The 4,958-nt window shown below is 45.8% G+C and overlaps 1 protein-coding gene across 4 annotated transcripts in view; it reads left to right on the forward strand.

Annotated features, from left to right (window-relative positions):
* Positions 1-508: 508 nt before the first annotated feature.
* The window catches only part of MAPK9 (mitogen-activated protein kinase 9), a 39,765-nt gene continuing 35,315 nt past the window's right edge, over positions 509-4,958 (forward strand). The window contains exon 1 of one of the 4 annotated variants that reach the window (XM_019506194.1): positions 509-643. The gene's annotated coding sequence lies outside the window, so the exon portion shown is untranslated. Of the gene's footprint in view, positions 644-1,815; positions 2,061-4,958 lie in introns of those variants that run through there. The other 3 variants (XM_019506195.1, XM_019506191.1, XM_019506192.1) reach the window with 3 other exon arrangements.

The raw sequence follows: 4,958 nt of genomic DNA on the forward strand, positions 1-4,958 counted from the left end.
CACGGTGAGGCGTGGAGCGGGGAGGCCGCGGGGCGGGGCCTGGTGCAAAGTTTCCCTCAGCCGCGGGGTCGCCGTCGCCCGCCGCCCCTCCCCGGTCGCGGCCTGCAGCCCCCCGCGGGGCACTTCGCTCTGCGGCCCAAGGGGTTTGGGAGCCCCCCTCGCTGGTTCAGACTGGCAGGGGCCTCGGGGTTCCTGGGGTGGGCGCCGGCGCCCGTGCCTGGGGCTCGTGGAGGATGCTGCGGCAGGCTGGTTTCCCCGCCTGGGCAGTGGGGACCCGGGAGCCTGTCCTTCCCGGTGCGTGCTGTGGAGGGGACGGGCAGTCGGCTTGCCTGAGGGGCTGACAGCGGGGTCCCTCTGCGCCTGCTGGGCTCCAGGTGTAGGGACTGGAGACGGCGCGTCCTATGTCTCATCTCGGGGACATCATCCTTTCCTTGATAAACTTAGCAGGTTTTGCTTGTTTTCCCTCTTAGCTGGAATCTCAACCGGGGGCTTCACCGTCACATCCTTCCCCTGCATCGTCACCGTCGCCTGCGTTGAAGCGCCTTCATCCCGAGCGGCGTGGGCAGCGCTTCCCAAACCGCAGTAGCCCGCTTGTCTCCAAAGTAAGCCGATGTGACTTGAAGATCTACAGGGATCCCCTCTGGTTAGTAAGGAAGCGCCGCTTCAAACCTGCCGTTACGGGTCACGCGTGTATGCCATCACGTGCTCACGAGCTCACGGCGTTTCGTTGTCTGTCTTTGCCATGCGGTCCGTAAAAGTCCTTCTGTGATTGTCACCGGCGCTTGCAAAAACAAAAAGAAATGCAAAACTCTGCAACTCGTGGTTCAGAGAGGATACCTTTCATTCGACGGACTAAGCAATAGCCAAAAAAAAAAGAAAAAGATCTTTTTCTGCAAGCTTCCTCAGGGTTGGGGAAAATTCAAGATGGTAAAAAGTCCCCATAGGTAGGAAAGAAACTTCATTTTGCATGGAGGAAGCTGAAGGTGGGAGTCTGTTCCGGGGGTGGGAGTTGCTTTTCGATGTGCAGATCAGGCATGGATCCTTCCCTGGGGGTGTCAGGTCGTGGAAAGACAGGGAGGTGTAGAAATCTTCCTTATTGTTCAGCAGTGAAGCTTTACATCCAAAATTGGCTAAAGTTCGGCACCTTCCATGTAACGTACATCCCTGTCAAACAAAATGGCTTTCAAATGGGATCATCTGATCTTGTGCCTGTTTTTAATTTAGTAATACAAGGCTGCTGGGTCAAAATTATGATCCTGCAGCTTTTTTAATTTATGAAGATGTGTTGCATTCCCATTGTAAAGGGGTTGTCACTGCTGTCTGCCGTTCGGAGGACGGATGCCTGTTTTCTGTCTGTGTGTTGGTCCTTTTTAGATTAAGTAAAATCATGATACCAGGAGCTGAAAACCTTTTTCTGAAATTGAAGGTTTATTTCTAAATTCCAGAGGACTCCTTTGTATCTAGTGATGTGAAACATCATGTTCATACTGTGGCGTATGTGATACTATAGTCAGGTTTTTGATTGGTATACCTTGGCTTTTGTGGACCATAGTCAAAACAGAGGCCAGTTTCCCAAAGTCAGGCATTCAAAGGAGGATAGGTCCACAAAGGAACTTGAGCGTGTAAGTTGATATGCAGGCACCATCAGCATTTGCAAAAAATTTTTCTAACCATGCAAGTGGCTAAAGTGTCTAGCACAAGTGTAGTAGACAACCACAAAAGTGTCTTGCTGTTGCCAAGCAGCTTGGTACCCCTGCGCAAAGAGGAACTAGGTGATTTCCCCACTGACTTTTTTATTCCTGCAGGGCCTGAACCATTAGACAAGCTCAGAGCTTACCTGTTGGTCAGGTCTTCTTGTTCGTTTGTCCAGTTGCATCCAGTATTCCTATGAGAACCAGATACCTTGTTTGAATCCTTGTTCTGCCCAGCGTGAAGCCAGATCTAGAACTCTGCTTTTGCGCAGGAGGAGGCTCTAACTGTAAATATTTGAAGATTCTCTTTTCACAGCAGTTCTGCTTTGCATAATGAATTAAACATTTATTTGGCCAAGCAGAGAAAAAGTAAATACAGCTTCATAGCACAGTGGTTAGGAGCAGTCATGAGACATGTGGGAGACCTGGGCTCTGTGAGGGACTTCATATTCTCCTAACTTCGTTAGGAGATACTGATAGAGTCTCACTCCAGAATATCAGATAACCTCATGGTTAGGGTTAGGGTCCTTGAATTTGAGAGAACTGGCATTGTATTGGCAGAATGGAATTTGAAAACTGAGCTCACATCTCTCAGGTGATTGTCCTATTTAGGAGTGGAAGGTCTTTTGTATTTTTCGTAAGAAAGGGCCGACCTGGTACAGGTAGCTAACTCAGTGAGACAGTTCCCAGCCGAGAATCTTGCATGGAGATAGGTGCTTAACTACCCTTGGCTTAGGTTCTGCCTGGTCCTATCCTTTCCATTGTTTCCAGTTTGCCACGCAGCTTGCTTGTTTCTATGAATTTATTTTAGGTCTCTATCTTTCCCTATATATTGTATGGGGAACCTTGCCATAACTCAGGGCTGTGAATTAGCAGGGGTGTGAATCGGGGTGACTACCCTGGGGCCCACACCTTGGGGGGCCCCACAGAGCTGGGCTGACTTCATGTCTGGCTGCTCTCCAGCATCTGGGCCCTGCACTGGCTAATTTGCCCTGGGCCCCGCACCCTGCTACGGTCGTCTCTGTTAAGGTGCTATAGATTACAACACCCAAATCCCTGTGTGGATTATGCCAAAGAGTCTTTATCCTGGTTTCCAAATGACATTAATTTTAGTATGGTTTTGTGCAATCAAACTCAGTTAGAATGAGAGCACTGCTAGCTCAGATAGCCTCCTACTTCCTTTTTTTTTTAAGTCTTGTCCTTAATACAAAAAATATATCCTCAACTCAAGGTAAAATCCTCCCCAAGAAAGGAAGCTTAAGTTTTTTCACCCACGTGAAAAAGTCACGTTACCCGGCTGGTGAGTTTAGTCTCTAACTTGAGCTGTTTACTTATGTGAAAATGCTAAGCTGCCATTTTCTTCATGAGTGTTAGCAGCACTGTGTCTCCCTTGTGAAGACAAGGGCAAAGGAGGCTGCAGACTTTTCACTTCCTTCCCTTCCCAAACAGTTTTCATGTCCTGCATTGGGGAATTGCATAAAATAGCACAGCTGTCCCGTTCCTGTTACTCAGACAGTTGCTGTAGTTAGGACATGCAGCTGTGATCTTTACTTTGCTCAATAACCCTTTCCTTACTCTGGCTCATCTTGCCAAGCAGGTGCTTAGGTCAGTTTCTTTACATATCTCGAAGGCCACGGAGATTTGAGCTGTCAGCATTTGCATGGGAAAACAGACCTGCAGTCCTGTGTTGTTAACTCTTTTACCTTTTAAGTAAAATAATGAAGATTTGGAGTGGAGTGGGTATAGTTTAAAACCTCGTCTTTCCTCTGGCCCTTGGGAGCATAGTGGCTGGAGAAAAAGGAGACTTTCAGACCCCAATATATGGGCTGGGGTAGGCAGGGGTTTGTTAGCTTATCTTCTTCCTTTTGCACTCATGTTACTGGTCAAAGAGAATAATAAGAAAAAGGACAGTTATCATTTCATCTTAAGTTTTAAGACTTTTTCTTTCCGTGGTCAACATTATAGAACTATGACACGTGTGTGTGTGTGTGGGGGGGTGGTTATTTTGCCAAGGGAGAAGGGTAAAAGGAGTATGAGAAGTCAGGTCTTTTTTAGAGAAAACCCAAATATTTATGATTTTCACATAATGCGATTTTTTTTTTTTTTTCCATACAACATTGACCATAATTAAGGTTCATGTTGGACTATCAGGTAGCAAGTCATAGGTCTTGCAAGAAATAAGGCCTTTTTATATTGATCAACAGCAAAAGAAACCAATCGAAGAATTCAACAGCGGGCTTTGATTTTGAGTGTCTTTTTTCTTGTTTGCTTTTTCCTTTCTTTATTTGTTTTTCTCCAAATTTCATGTCAAAGAATTGCTTGTTATAGTTGTCTGTTGTGATTCTAGAAGCATTAACTCAGCCACACTGTACATTCTGTATATTCTATATATGCTAATAACATAGTAAAGTTTTAAGTTTTATATTTTAAAGGAGAAGAATTTAAGAGAATTGGGGATCTTGAAAATGCCAGTATATCTGTTCTCTTGAGGAGGAAATCCAGGACTCCTTGAAGTCAAAGGCAAATTTATGTTGACTTTCAGTGAGATAAGGATTTTCCTCAGAGTCTCTTAGTACCTGCATGATAAAGACACCCAAATCTACTGGTTTACAAACTGTAGTCCATGCCTTATCAGTGGCGTACAAAAAGCTTGTTGGTTTCTACTAAGATCTAATTGGTCCTATGGCGTAAACACTCTTCATTTGCATCTGCTAAATCACACTAAAAGGTGTCAGAAGTACACTGAATAGTTTCCAGCTATTTTTTTCCGTTTAAGAGATGCTTTAGTTGCTACATAGCTGTTACATAGCTGAGCAATGGAAGTTGGATAGTTGAGGGTGGTCAAGACAGTACTTCCTTAATCTGTGGTTGGTCTGTATTGTAAAACAGGCAGGCAACCTACAGCTTAGGGACAGATATGGCCCACAGAGCCATTTGATATCGCCTACAGATGTGGGGCTTCAGCAGCAGTTGATTTCCCCTGCTGCTGCAGGCAAAAGTACCTGGGTGTGGGGAGGCTTTCCTTTTGTTGCCATATGGGAAAAGTGGGAGTGGCAGCTGAGTCCAAGCACCTGGCTTCCCGCCTCTGACCCAAACTGGGCCACCCCGCCTCTCAGCCTAAAAAGCCTGCCAACCACTGCTATAAAATATTTGATGACCATTGTTTTAATTTGCCTTTTCTCTCTTTGTCCAGACTCAAATTTCTTTGCATTAGTAACTCTTCATGAATTTCAGCTGCCTCTTAACTGCAAATGAAATTTTCTTCCC

Source organism: Gavialis gangeticus, unplaced genomic scaffold (assembly GCF_001723915.1).
Source record: "Gavialis gangeticus isolate Ggan-Ray unplaced genomic scaffold, GavGan_comp1, whole genome shotgun sequence".
NCBI classification, from domain to species: Eukaryota; Metazoa; Chordata; order Crocodylia; family Gavialidae; genus Gavialis; species Gavialis gangeticus.